Below are 15798 nucleotides of genomic sequence, written 5' to 3'. Positions count from 1 at the left end.
GAAGTCAGAATTTCTCTATGCCAGTGTTTCCTAAACATGCCCAACTATCTGAGTCACCTGGTATGCTCTCTAAAATACAGATTCTCCTGGGACTCTCCCTTGGAGATTATGAATCAATAGGTCTGGGATAGATCCCAGGCTGCTCCATTAAAATGCAAATGCCCCAGAGAATAGATAATAGCTTAAGCTCTTGTTTTATTCATTTAATTTATACCTCCTGTCTTTTAAAAACTTTGAAGTGGCTAGTCACAAGGTGGCCTAAAAGTAACGTCACAAGATTCACCGTGTGACAAGAGGCATCCCAAGCTGTCACTGTCCTACCGGGTAACCACAGAAGCATTGTGCACCTCAACATGCCCCCACAGTGTGAGCAGGAAGGAAGAACTCCAGGCCAGAAATTGAGCAACAGTGGAATCCACTCTCAGCATCTTCATCATTAGTTGTTTGTGAAGTTTGTAGCTTATTTAAGATTCTGGGCTAATATTTTTTTAACTATCAAATGTTGAATTTGATGATATTGGAGGGTGGCTGCCTACCTTATATGTAGAACAGGTGCATTCATCCTGACCCCTCTCATGAAGCTTCTAGGAAAAAATTGCTAAATCTGATGGGTAACTATTCCCTTAGGGACCCTTCTCTGAGCAAATGCAAGAATGAAACTTTCCATATTGTCATTTGTTACAGATTTAATTTTGTTCCCCCAAGAAACATATTAAAGTTCTAACCCCCAGTATCTCAGAATTTGACCCTATTTAGAAATAGGGTCATTGAAAATGTAACAAAGTTAAGATGGGGTCATAATGAATTAGGGTGAACTCGATTCCAATATTGGGTGTCCTTCTAAGAAGAGGAAAATTTGGACACAGAGACACTAGGAAGATGACCACATGAAGATGGAGGCAGAAATTGGAGCGAGGCATCTATAAGCCAAAGAACATCAACTACAGCCTGCAACCACCAGAAACTAGAAAGAGGCAATGGAGGAATTTTCCTAGAGCCTTCAGATAGAGCATGGCCCTACCAACACCGTGATTTCAGATTTCCAACCTCTAGAACTGGGAGAGAATAAATTTATGCTGTTTTAAGCCGCTCAGCTTGTGATACCTTTATAGCTGCCCTAGGAAACACCAACTACCTAATAAAATATAAGCATAGAATTGTGATGCTTAGAACTATATTTTACTTAGAGCTAACACTCATCTGTTTAGAGGTCCCACCTCTTTAAAAAAAAGAAAAAAGAAAAACAGAAAAAAAAAGTATCGAGAAAGCAACATGTCCCACCCCTGACTTCTATTATCACAACTTCCTCTCACTGTGACATTGAAATAAAATGTTAACACATCTCTCCAGCAGTTTACAAACTGTAGAAAAGAAAGAGAATGCGCATGTGGAAGTCAAAACATTGAGCATGCTAACTGACTGCAAAAATAGCTTTATGTAATTTATTAGACTGAAACGAGATTGAGTCTTGGCGTATGTGGCTACCAGACAAAATATCTAATGCTGTAGGACACAAAAAGAAACACTCTGGAGTTTGCTTTCATTTTGCCCATTATAATTCAGAATTTGTTGTACAGATCATTCTATTTGTCATCCAAATTGTTCATATTATGGAGGATCTCTGAGGAGTCTTCTAACACATCCACACACCTAAAACCCAGGAACAAAGAATGCTTCCAAGCAGTCAGCCTTGGGTATAACCAGTCTTATTTCAGTCATTGTTGAAGCAACTAAAATATCACAAATAGACCAGGAAAGTGGAGAAAGTATAGCCCTCCACGCTGGACTTTCTATACATCATTATTTTCTCTCTACGAGTGTTGACTGCTAGTCACCAAATTTTCCAAAGACAGAGAGAAATGAATTATTGCCTCTGCTTCTTGCACTACTGGACAACTCACTTGCTGAGAAATAAATGTTCCTGTACATCTGGATTTTCAAATAATATTTAGGGAGTGTGCTTTGTAAGACTTTCCTCCAGGAAACAAATAAACATTGGCAGGTGAGATAAAACAGGTATGGAGGAAGGCAGTGTGATCATAAGGAACATGCTGGAAAGTGGGCAGGACACTTCATGCCTCTGTCAGTTTTATATGTGATTCCTCAGGAATGCCCTGATTCTTTTTATGTTGGTTACTTGATGAGAGGATTGATTTCAATCTGCAAAGAGTTTATGTTAATCAGCTCTTAGGAAAATTTTAAAGAATAATAAAATATTGCGCTAATAAAAATCCACACTAAATCAATACCTTTACTGCCATTTTCCTTTAGTAGTCATCCATAAATGACTTAAATTGAATGATCAAGTGCCCACATCCTGAGTGGGATGGTATAAGATACATAGCAGAGAAAAGCCAAAAGTCCAGGGTCCCTAGCTCACAGGGAAATTGTACTGGTGAATTTACCCAGGGACACAAAATAATACTTGATTTGACTTTTATTTCTGACTTCAGATTTGGCAGACTAGTCCTATTAGTTAGGATTCAGATCTAACAAAAATCATCACATCAGTGCAAGTCATAATTAGGCAATTACAGCTTCTAATGCCATGATTGTTCATATTTATACTGACAGCACAATTAGACCTAATCACATTAGGGGTTCAAGGATACTAAAGATTTCTATTTTTTTAAAGTGCTCATAACACAAAAATCATTCTAAGGTCATTTACGTTGTTTTTAACCTATAAGATAAAATATGCCTGTAGTCTTCTCCATATTTCTTAATACATAGAATGAGTCAAAATAAAAAATCTGCACAAACATAAAGCCTTTCCCCTGGGTTCCCACCACGACTTGACAGAGACACACACACATTGTCCAGGGCCATCCTCTATCTCCCATTAATGATTTCTCCTACCAACCTATCCCTTTAGTACAGACATGTTATTTTTACTACAAAACATTGGAATCTTTAAATACAAAAGAAAATAAACACTAGGCATAGAGCGACTCAGTTCTGTATTCATTAACATAATATTCAGTAGTCTGAATCTTCCTCAGTAGGCTGGTTCTTCCTAGGGTGTCTCATGGGACCTTTTACTTTCTTGCTAGTTCACCTCCCTCCCTTAGGCCAACCCTGAACTGAATTCTCCATCTTATCCTCTGGGCTTCAGGAACATAAAAATCTTATATGTAAGAAACACATGCCCATCAAGCAAATTAAGGATGAAACTCTTGCTTCAACGATATTTGAGACTTAACTCCAGCATTTCTCTATCTTGCACATTCTGTCCATTTGTACCCTCCTTCTGCCCTGGACACACAAGTGTGATCATCATATTATTCAAAAAACTCTTTTATAGACTGGAATTTACTGCACTCTGTCTTCAAAGTACCACACATTCACATGTCAAAGGAATTCTCACGTAACTTGTACCTGTCATGTGTCATATTATTTTTAATCAGACACTAGATAAGAACATGGGCTCTGTAGCCAGACTGATCTGGATTCAAGTCTCAGTTCTGTCAGTTACTATCTGTGTGACCCCTGGTACCTTACTTAGCTAGTCTGTTCCTTGGTTTCCTCATATATAAGGTGAGGATAAATTTATGTGTCTCTCTTATAGGCCTGTTACAGAGATTCACTGGGATCACGTGTGTAAAGCAGCCGGCACAGTGCCTGATATACAATAAGGCTAATGAATGTTAACAATGATTATTATCATAAATTAACCACTCAAGTGTGCTCATCAGTATCATCTCGTATCATCAATATAATTGTTATCATCACTTTCATTATCAAATATTACATTTGAAATCTATTGTAGAAATTGAATAGAAGACCCACACTTCAAAATAAGGAAATGAGGCTTATGATGTTGATGTTGTCTTCAAGAGTTATCTCTATTTTGTCCTTTGTTTCTGTATAGTTTTGATACATTAAAAAGTCATGCTTTTATTATAAGTACCCATTCTTCTCTACTCCCTCACAAATTCTTTGTAATGAATAATTACATTTAAAACCAACATTATGAAAACCAACATTATGGGATGAAACTAGAAATGGATGCTCTCTCACTGGCTACATATTTCTAGGAATTTCTGCTAGATAGGGAGGGCAGGATGAGATTGAAGGAAAGGCCTGTGTACGCCTTCTCTATTGTGAAACAGAGCAGCTTATCATGGAGGTCTATGAGGGGGAGAGTCTATTAAGCCCCACATGAATTTAGAAGAGTTGGGAATGGCATTGGGAACAGGCTATTGGACACTGGGGAGATAGCCATGTGGTGTCCTTTGAGTTTTTCTGGAGTTCGATTCCACTGGCAATACTGAAAGACTCAGAGATATCTTCCTGAAATTGGCAGCCCCAAAGCAGGCAGAAATTTAAAAATTAGAAACTCTGCCTGAGATTTACCTCTGGAATGGGAGTCAAGATAAGCAGAAGAGGACATGGAGTAGAAATATATGAGGGAGTATACAGAAAACAATGAATTTCCTGAGTAATTCATCTATAACTGTGCGGTATTGTTAAAGCTTTATGTGATGACTATATAGGGCATTCCAACCTTCTGAATTTCCACTTCTCACCTCATTTAAGACTCTGGGGACTCTGAAGCTAAGGGTCCTTCTAAAAATGAGTGAAATGTACACATACAAACATTAGCCTACCTCAATTCCTACTTGATTAATATCAGTATTGAGCCTCCTTCTCTTAAAAAGAGCAAATCCAAAGTATATGAGAAAATAGTGGTGTCCAAAATAAGCGAGTCATTGTTTTAAAAAATGATGGAATATCTCCTTTTAAAATAGGGTTACTCCAAAATTCAGAAGAAATATTTAGAAAATATTGGATTCTCTTCCAGAAGGGTTCAAGAAGCCATGGCATCTCTGTAACTGGGAAATATTCACAAAGGAAGACTTAAATCAGAAAGGTCTGAGTGAGGTCGACAAACATAATGCCAAACTAACAACTGGATGATGGCAGTAAGAAAGATAAGCAGGAAATGAATGAGTGATGGAGAAGATAAACTCAACAAATTCTCCCAGAATTAGCAGAAGAAGATAAAGACATGAACAAAAGGAGGTAGAAGATAAGATACATAAAGAATAATTCTAGAAGGTGCTTTCTCCTATAAGATTATGCATCAGAAAACAAAATAATCAATAATCAGAGAAATAAAAAAATGGTTCCCAATCTGAAATTTATAGTAGCATAAAATTTTAAATGTATTTTTTGATGCTTAGGAAAAACTTCATGAAAATAAACTAGACAACTAGACTTACACAAGCTTAATCAGGTAGAAATATCAAATTTCAGAGATGAAAGAATCCCACAAGTACTCTGAAAAATATTTATTCTTCACAAAGGAATAAAAATCAGCATGAAAAATATTAGATTCTTCACAAAAGATTAATAATCAGCCTGGCCGTGCATTTGTTTTCCTTAATACAAAACACTAGAAGACACAGGAGTAACATTTCTAGAACTCTGTAGAAAAAATATGCCATCCAAAAATTCTATACCTTCTTAGACATGCTAGAACTCAAAAATGAATTCTCACACTATGTTTCATTCTTTTTTTTTTTTTTTTTGAGACGGAGTCTTGCTCTGTCGCCCAGGCTGGAGTGCAGTGGCGCAATCTCGGCTCACTGCAAGCTCCGCCTCCCGGGTTCACGCCATTCTCCTGCCTCAGCCTCTCCAAGTAGCTGGGACTACAGGCGCCCGCCACCACGCCCGGCTAATTTTTTGTATTTTTAGTAGAGACGGGGTTTCACCGTGGTCTCGATCTCCTGACCTCGTGATCCGCCCGCCTCGGCCTCCCAAAGTGCTGGGATTACAAGCGTGAGCCACCGCGCCCGGCTGTTTCATTCTTAAATGAGCTTCTTGAAGATATTTTCCTCAACAGTAAAAGAATAAGACAGGCACCATGGCTCATGCCTGTAATCCCAGCACTTTGGGAGGCCAAGGCAAGAGGATCGCTTGAGCCCAGGATTTTGAGATCAACTTGGGCAACATGGTAAAAGCCTGTCTGTACAAAAAATATAAAAACTTAGCCGTGCATGGTGGTGTGCACGATAATAACAGCTACTAAGGAGGCCAGGGTAGGAGGGTAGCTTGAGCCCGGGAGTTTAAAGCTGCAGTGAGCTATGATTGTGCCACTGTACACCATTCTGGGTGACAGAAACCCCATCTCTACAAAAAATAAACAAAATTAGCCACAGTCAGTGGTGCACACCTGTAGTCCTAGCTACTCAGGAGGCTGAGGCAGGAGGATCACCTGATCCCAGAAGTTTGATGCTGCAGTGAGCTATGACCACATCATTGCACTCCAGCCTGAATAACAGAGCAAGACCTTGTCTCTAAATAAATAGTAAACATTTTGAGATCACTAAATGGCATTTTGAATCAGTAGAGAGACTTACATTTCAAAATAGTGTCTGGGTAGCATTCTCCAAACCATTCTTTCCAACTAACCGTTAAATACTTACAAAGGCACACCCACGAGAAAAAAAGAAATGAAGCTCTTAAAAACTCTGAAATCTAACACTGACAGATAATTCAAAGCCAAAATGCAGGATAAATGGAAATTAATCACAAGACAGTAGAAGTTAAATTGAGGAAAATCCTACTTAGAATTCTATTCCTGACTTCATGCAGCATCATCACATGCAATAGAAACAGATGCACAAAAAATGTAAATGTGTCTCCATAGTCAAGGATCCAACGCCTGTACTAGCCAGAAAACAGGTTATTTCTCTCTACATCTTAGATATCGCTGTGTTAGGAAAAAGGTGTAGTTTTTCATACAAACCATTGCATGATTTTTTTCCCACTATCTTTCCACATAGAAGAAGATTCTATGAAGTCTAGAGAACAAATAGGCAGAAACTAGAGAATAGAGCTTTCAGAGAGGTGTACTTTCCATTAAGAAGACGGCAATATATGCAGAGGGAAAAACAACATCCTAATAACAACACATACTTCTCAAGAAATAGAGGTTTTCCAGCACTCAGAAGAAGATAAAACTGCAATAGAACAGAAGAGCACTAGGAGGAGATTTGCTTACAAATGAGAATTAAACTGGGAACTACACAAACCAACTAGCCTTTCAATTATGGATTTAAAGCACAAATTCCAAGATCACATCAATAGACAGAATGTGATCAAGGACCACACACACACCCATTCTAATGAAAAATAAGTATAGAGAATCTTTGCTTGTCAAAAATATATTTTGCCAATCTTTGATTGGAAAAATATAAAATTATAACAAATTAGAAATATAATGGGGTAAGTTAAATAGAGTCGCTTCCAAAAAGTAGATCTCCAAAAGTTTTCAGAAGGTAATTTTAGGAAACTATATGCTATTATCTAAAGAAAACAGAATTACGAGTTTTTTCATGAATAAGGTGATAATGGAACAAGATTTTTATAAGCAATAAGAAAGATTAGTTGAGACACGAAAAACATAAAAACAAGGAACCCAAGAAAACTAAACGTAAGAGAAATAATTTCTTAATTTAATGTAACTTAATCAATATGGAGAGTAATGGAAAAAAAATAGATGGAGAAGAAATTCAAATCAAAACCGTAAAAGTGAAACTCAAGACATGTCAGCATAGAATAACAGTATAAACCGATTAAAATAATTGGAGAAAAATGAACAATATAGAAGATGAAGAAAAAGGAGACGTCATATGGATAATAGTTGTTTCTGAAGAAGCCAGCAAAAAAGAAGAAATATAATAATAAGTGAATCATTAGAAGAAAATCTAAATTTACAGAAATCCAGTATATATAAATCAAAAAAAGATTTCTATCCCAAGAAATAAGAAGAAATGTTATACCTAATGACATTGTCATAACATTTTTGAATAGTAATAACAATGATAGTGATAGAATTCCTTATTCAGCTACCTCTGCCCATCACTTTGGGAAGCAGAAATGGGAGGATTACTTGAGGCCTGGAGTTCAAGACCAGCCTGGAAAACACAGTGAGACCCTACCTCTACAAAAGCAAAATTAATTAGCTGGACGTATTCATGAGGCTGAGGCAGGAGGGACACTTGAGTCTGGGAGTTCAAGGTTACAGTGAGCTATGATCATGCCCCTGTACTCCACCCTGGACAACACAGCAAGACTCTGTCTCTAAAAAAATAAAAACAAAACACAAAACCCCAGAACTAAATGGAGCAAAATTCAAGCTATCATTCAAGTTCAATGTGGGGAAAAAAAAAAAAAGTCAGCTGTGCAACAGCTCAGAAAACATACTTCTCTTTAAGGAAATTAATCAAAGATATACTCCAACTGACTGAGAGAATAGAATTAACAGAACCTTTTAAGATCAGTTAAAAATACATATTAAACCTAAGAAAAATTTTAATGTCTGGATATAAAATTGAATGCAGAGCAAAATATGTCCCCAAAGAGAAGATATATAATATAAAAATAATATCGTTAGTAAAATTATCAGTATCTAAATTACAAAAGAGTATCGGTGTAAAAGACAGAATTCAGAGAAGGAAATGAATGTTGTGGTACTGGAGAAATAAAAATAAAAGTATCCTAAACTTCTTATGTCAAGGGGGAAGCCCCCAATAAAACCCTTGGAACATCACGTTAAACATAGTTGAAAAAACTTTTGAGTAACCACCCATGGAACGGAAACAAAATATGCTTCCCAAACAAGTTTAGCAATATAACAGCAAGGAAGCCAGACAGGAAATACAGAAACTTTAAGGAAGCATTTATTTAATATATAAATTTATTTTATAAAAAATAAATAATATTCATTTAATAATATAAATGCTTCAAAACAGAAGCATTTATTTAATATAAATAAAAAAACATAACACTAACTATAGCAAATATAAAAAGTTTATGTCTATCCCAATCCTCAGAATGTGACCTTATTTGGCAATAGGGTCTTTGCAGATTAGTTAAGATAAATTCATATTAAATTATCAGCTATAAGCAGGATGCAGTCCCAGCTACTCAGAAGGCTGAGGCAGGAGGATAACTTGAGTGCAGGAGTGCTTGAGTCCAGCCTGATCAACTCTTATCTCCAATATGTGTGTGTGTGTGTGTATGTGTGTGTGTGTAAAGTACAACTATATATATTTCTAATATAAATATATGTATTACATATATATATATTTAAGCTACAACTTTGATATTAGTAAAATGGGCATTATATACATTTCCCAATAAAGAGGTAAATACTCTCTTATTTGATTACAAAATTGGGGGAATGGGGAGTCAAGTCTTTTTTTTTATTAAGTTCTGGGATACATTTGCAGAATGTGCAGGTTTGTTACATAGGTATACATGTGCCATGGTGGTTTGCTGCACCTATCAACCCATCGTCTAGGTTTTAAGCCCTGCATGTATTAGGTTTTTGTCCTAATGCCCTCCTTCCCCTTTCCCTCCACCGTCCAACAGGCCCCTGTGTGTGATGTTCCCCTCCCTGTGTCCATGTGTTCTCATTGTTCATCTCCCACTTATGAGTGAGAACATGCAGTGTTTGGTTTTCTGTTCATGTGTTAGTTTGCTGAGAATGATGGCTTCCTGCTTCATCTATGTCCCTGCAAAGGATATGAACTCATTCTTTTTTATGGCTGCATAGTGTTCCATGGTGTATATGTGCCACATTTTCTTAATCCAGTCTATCATTGATGGGCATTTGGGTTGGTTCCAAGTCTTTGTTATTGTGAATAGTGCTGCAATAAACAAACATGTGCATGTGTCTTTATAGAATTTATAATCCTTTGGGTATATACCCAGTAATGGGATTGCTGGGTCAAATGGTATTTCTGGTTCCAGATCCTTGAGGAATCACCACACTGTCTTCCCCAATGGTTGAACTAATTTACACTCCCACCAACAGTGTAAAAGTGTTCCTATTTCTTGGGGAGTCAAGTCTTAAATATACAATAGAAGCAAATAAAACATACTGATACAAAATGATGCTTGAAAAAAAGAAGAATGGACCTAGGTTTTTCAGTGAAAGAAAAAAATAAAACTGGTCAAATATTAATATCAGGTCAATAAATACTATATGAAACGCAACCAATTATAATAATAGCATAAAAAATAATTCTAATAATGATACAACTACCGTAAGTCTTGGCATTCCTTAGCTTGTAGATGCGTCATTTCAATCTCTTCCACCATCTTCACACAGTGTTCCTAACTATGTGAGCCTCTGTGTCTCTCTCTGTTTTCACTGGCCTATTAAAAAAACATCAGTCATTGGATTTAGGACCCATTCTAAACCATTATAACCTCACTTAACCACAGTCATGCTTCACTTAATGACAGGGATACGTTCTGAGAAATGTGTCTCAGGTGATTTCTTCATTGGGTGAACATCATAGAGTGAACTTACACAAACCTAGATAGTGTAGCCTACTGCAGATGTAGGCTATATGGTAGAACCTATTGCTCCTAGGCTACAAACTGGTAGAGCATGTTACTGTACTGAATACTGTAGGCAATTACAACAAAATGGGAAGTATTTGTGAATCTAAACATAACTAAACATAGAAAAGGTACAGTAAAAATACGGAGTAAAAGATAAAAAATAGTACACTTGTATAGGCCACTTACCATGAATGGGGCTTACAAGATTGGAAGTTGCTCTGGGTGAGTCTGTGAGAGAGTGGTGAGTGAATGTAAAGCCTAGGACTTGACTGTACACTACTGTATACTTTATAAACACTATACCCTTAGGCTAGACTAGATTTATAGAAAATATTTTTCTTTCTTAAATAACAAATTAAACTTAGTTTACTGTAACTTTTCAACTTTATCAATTTTTAAATTTTCTAAATTTTTTTACTCTTGTAATAACACATAAACACACCATACAGCTGTACAAAAATATTTTCTTTCTTTATAACCTTATTCTATAAGCTCTTTTCTGTTTTTAAGATTTTTTTTTCCTTTACTTTTTAAACAATTTTGTTAAAAACTAAGACACAAACACACACATTAGCCTAACCCATGCAGGGTCAGGATCACCAATAGCACTGCCTTCCGCCTCTGCATCTTGTCCTGCTGGACGGTCTCCAGGGGTTAAAACACACATGGTGCCGTCATCTCCTGTGATAACAACGCCTTCTTCTGGATACTCCTGAAAGACCTGCCTGAGGCTCATCCTGAGAAGTGTCATTTTTTTCAGGAATATGTTCATCATGGTTTCTTAGTTTGTTTCTTTTTTTCATCATAGATTATCTGCCTGGGAGCAGATAATGCACCCCGAAGATTTTTCCCTATTAATGAAAACCTTGTGGTTTTGGAGTCCATATTTTCAAACTTTTTAAGAAGCTTGTTGAGGTCTGCAAAAGCTTCTGCTAAACCCTTCCCTGTGAATTTTCTTGGGAGCTCTTCTTTTTCTTCTGCAATTTCGTTTTCTCTTGCCTCTTCTTCAGCTATGCATTCTGTTCCATTGTAATCTCAGGGGACCACTGTCATATATGCAGTTGTCATTGACCGAAACTTCATTATGAGGTTCATGATGATGTATAAGAGGACTTTGCTCTGAAGAGACACAAGAATCCACTCTGTGCACCACAATACCCAAATGTTTCCATCATTAACCCATTTCTCAGAAGAGGAATCTTTACACACAATACCGCACCTAACCTTTACTTGACTGATAATCAAGGTGGGGAGAGAAGCCAAGACTCCGATCACCTGTCTTGCAACAATTTTAAAACAGTGTCCCATTGCATATTAAACATCTCTATTGTACTGAAGTTCAGGAAGGTAATTAGAATGACTCTGGCTTTTGTGACTCATAAACTTAATGCTCTTTCAGCATCATTTTGGCTGAGCAGATTTTCTAACCACAGTTTAATAGCAAACGGCATTTAAATAACAATCTCAAAAGTCTTTCCAACATCTCCAATTAAAGTAAAATAAATTGGCTCTTAAAATTAGAGGCTCTGCTTTTACAGGCTATGAGATATCTCACTGGTTTCTGATATCTTAACTATGAAGGAAAATTACAATTATTAATACTCCATATTCATCTTGCTCCTAGCTTATTAAAATATTTCTACTATGACTGAAGCAACCTGCCTAGTCACGTATTTTAACTTAGATCATCCTCTCGTGGTTTGGCTTGGCTTTTATTCATTTTTTTAATTAGTTATTTTAGCTCTTATTAGGTCTCTGGGTAAAGCTATGAGATTTGGTTTTTTTAATCTCTGCAGTGATCAAGATTTTCACATTACCATCACTAGTTGATATTTATTCAATTCTAGGCTCTGTTATAACAAACAAGAGACAAGTCTCCCCCATATCTTTATATTCTAAAAATTAAATAATCAGATCACTTTATAGTATCTCTGTGACTTTTTCATGCTTGTAATTTATTAAATGAGCATAGCTCCTGATCCAAAATCAACTCTTTAGCAAAGACAGCTCATTGATAAACCAGCAGGCTTAAGCTTTGATCTAGGGGACCCTATTTGATTACGCCTATACTTACTCCAAGTTTACCTCAGTCAATCTTTGTTTTTTCTTTAAAACAATATAAATGGAGTTCTTTCCTAAAACTTTGAAAACAAAATAATTAGAACATACCAAAGCAGCAACCCAGCCAGTTTATTTGAACATACTGATTTTATACACACACACACAATAGGCACATGTCTGCTGCTAATCTCTCTTCTGTAGGAAGGTTAATATCTTTGCAGCCACTTTCCATCAAAGCTATTTGTTACCTTTAAGCTCTCCAGAAGTACCTCTGTGCATGGAGTAACCAGGAATTAGAAGTCATTTGAAAATACAAGAAACTCCCATGCTGAGTTCTCTCTCTGTATGCATTTTCTGCCAGATTCAACCCAGATTGATTTCCCTGCTGCTCCTCTGGCCTCTTCCCTATATGATCGGACATTAACTTTCTGATTCCCTCTTCTGTTTTTTTGTTTTGTTTTGTTTTTGTTTTGAAATGGAGTCTCACTCTGTAGCCAGGCTGGAGTACAGTGGCGCGATCTCGGCTCACTGCAACCTCTGCCTCCCAGGTTCAAGTGATTCTCCTGCCTCAGTCTCCCAAGTAGCTGGGACTACAGGCACACGCCACCACACCAGCTAATTTTTGTATTTTTAGTAGAGATGGGGTTGCAACAAATTGGCCAGGATGGTCTCAATCTCTTGACCGTGTGAGCTGCCTGCCTCAGCCTCCCAAAGTACTGGGATTACAGGTGCTTTTTCCAAGTTTTTACTTAGCTCTTATTCCGTCTTCACTTGTAATGTTTCCTACAGGCTGCTTATAATTCTTGACTGGTTTGACCTCCCAAGTTTCCACCATTTGGACATAGACTTTTACTTATGACCCAGCCATGTCCATGAACCTCTTCCTGCTCCAGCACTTCTGAAGGCACAGACACTCTAACAGAAAGCCAGAGCCAGGATCCAGCTCTGCTCCTCATTCTCTATTTATTTCTTTTGTATCAGCATTTCCTGATTCTTTTTCATCTTTTTAAGTTCCTTAAAGATAGGTTCCCAATGTTATACAATTTCTGGCAGTATAATGAGATAGAGATATAGATAACTGATAGATGATGGATGGGTAAATGATAGGTAGATGATAGATATAATAGAGAGAGAGACAGATTATTGGTAGATGATGGGTGAATAAATGATAGGCAGGAGACAGATGATAGATAGATAGATAGATAGATAGATAGATAGATAGATAGATAGATAGATAGATAGATAGTATGAGCCCCCAAAATTTGAGAAAGGTCTCAGTTAATTTGGAGAGTTTATTTTGCCAAGGTTGAGGACATGCCCGTGACACAGTCGCAGGAAGTCCTGACAACATGTGCCCAAGGTGGTTGGGGCACAACTTAGTTTTATACATTTTAGGGAGACATGACACATCAATGAATATATGTAAGAAGTACATTGGTTTGGTCTGGAAAGGCTGGACAACTTGAAGCAAAGGCAGGAAGACTCGAAGCAGGGAGGGGGCTTCCAGGCCACAGATAGGTGAGAGACGAAGGCTACATTCTTTTGAGTTTCTGATTAGCCTTTCCAAAGGAGACAATCAGATATGCATCCATCTCAGTGAGCAGAAGGATAACTTTGAATAGAAATGGGAGGCAGGTTTTCCCTGAGCAGTTCCTTTCACGATAGATGATAGATAGATGATAGATAGATAGATAGATAAATTGATAGAATGAGTTTTTCGGTTTTACCTGCTCAAAAATCAATAACTTTGCTTTTCTGTTTCCTTTTTCTCAGTCTCCTCCTTTTCTTTCACTTTATAGGCATCATTCTCAGAATTTCCCAAAATCTCTCTGACTATTACACAAGAGAATTCTCACTGAGAAAGGACCACCTTTTCTTCGAACTCAGATTTGTCTGTGATTCTGGAAACTATAGTTTAATCTCTCCACTCTACTCCTGGCAGATCACAAAAGAAAAATTAAAGTCAACTCTGGAGGCCTGCAATAAATGTTCCCATAGCACATTTACAAGATTAAGTACATTACAAGGACTTAAGATTTTGTGTAACCTCTATCTTTTAGAAGTAAGCAACTCACAGACACCTCAGTCTGCACACATGTGCCTCATTCCATTTTGGAATAGGTATTCTACTTAGACATCTTATTAATATATGCGTAGTATCACAATAGCAAGGACCATGAAAAAAAGACCATCACGGCCTGAAGCCAGCCCAGTGGGACCTGGATATATTACCAGCACCGTGGTAAATTGCAACAGGCAGGCAGCCTAATCTGGCACATAAAGTCTGTGTTACAGTTGGGTTCATTCACATAGTTCACTTTTGTTATATCTGAGCTGCTAATCCAAGACCAACCAGGAGAAGGCAGTACAGGCTAAACAACTAAACCCTTAAATTTTATTTAAAGTGAAAAAAAGCCCAATGGAATCAGTCAGTCTCTCTGTCTCTCTCTCCCTCTCTCTCTTCCTCTTTAAAAGACAGGATCTTGCTCTGTTCCCCAGGCTGGAGTACGGTGGCACATCATAACTCACTGCAGCCTTGAACTCCTGAGCTCAACTGATCCTTCTGCCTCAGCCTCCTGAGTAGTTGGGACTACAGATGCACACCACCATGCCCAGCTTGCTTGCTTGCTTATTTATTTAGTTAGTTAGTTAGTTAGTTAGTTAGTTAGTTAGTTAGTTAGTTATTAGTTAGTTAGTTAGTTAGTTAGTTAGTTAGTTAGTTAGTTAGTTATAGAGCTGGGGTCTTACTTTGTTGCCCAAGCTGGTCTCGAACTCCTGGTCTCAAGTGATCCCAGCTGGAGATTCTTTATGGCAAAAACCTCTGCCTTCTCCAACACTGTCATCATCTATTGCACATTTTCACTCTCCCTCACCTCCATATCTCTCTTTTCTTTCTCCTTCTACCAGCTTCACCATTCATCTGTGTATATTAAAATCCATACAATATATAAACTAAAAAATCTGAATTTTACAGTTTCCCAGTTCTGCCTTAAATTTCCTGACTACTTTCTTCAACATTATTACCCAAGGCAAACTTGCATTTTTAAATAGCATTTTCATGAGCTAATGATGCTTTTTATATTACAGGATATACTTGCCATGAACCTTGAAGAACACTTGCTTTATAGCCCAAACACAGAAAGATCTTATACATTTAAATAGGGCAATTTCTTGCTGAATATGGAACTTTCTTCTCTAAGGACACTATGAAGTGAAAGCTGCTTGCTAAAAGCCAGAAGGAAGATTCTAATTAGAACCTCAGCCTCTGGCAAGCTGGGAATCCATTACCCCACCTGCTACCCTTTCCAGCTGGCAGAAAAGCATCTGCTCTGTTCTGCAGGACCCTGGAGAGAGAACAAAGTTACTATTTGG

The 15798-nt window shown here is 37.3% G+C and overlaps 2 long non-coding RNA genes across 2 annotated transcripts in view; both read right to left on the bottom strand.

The window, feature by feature from the left end:
* LOC131382280 (uncharacterized) overlaps window positions 1-14302 on the bottom strand; it is a 69845-nt gene extending 55543 nt beyond the window's left edge. The window contains exons 1-2 of the long non-coding RNA XR_009211590.1: window positions 14154-14302; window positions 10061-10173 (exon numbers count right to left, since the gene is read on the bottom strand). This is a non-coding gene — a long non-coding RNA (uncharacterized LOC131382280). The remainder of the gene's footprint in view (window positions 1-10060; window positions 10174-14153) is intronic.
* Window positions 14303-15714: 1412 nt separating this feature from the next.
* Window positions 15715-15798, bottom strand: part of LOC131382308 (uncharacterized) — a 207170-nt gene continuing 207086 nt past the window's right edge. Inside the window, exon 3 of the long non-coding RNA XR_009211679.1 lies at window positions 15715-15770. This is a non-coding gene — a long non-coding RNA (uncharacterized LOC131382308). The remainder of the gene's footprint in view (window positions 15771-15798) is intronic.

Source organism: Hylobates moloch, unplaced genomic scaffold, assembly GCF_009828535.3.
Source record: "Hylobates moloch isolate HMO894 unplaced genomic scaffold, HMol_V3 SCAFFOLD_22, whole genome shotgun sequence".
NCBI classification, from domain to species: Eukaryota; Metazoa; Chordata; class Mammalia; order Primates; family Hylobatidae; genus Hylobates; species Hylobates moloch.
The sequence above is the reverse complement of the archived record's forward strand: the minus strand, read 5'-3'. Positions and strand labels throughout refer to the sequence as shown.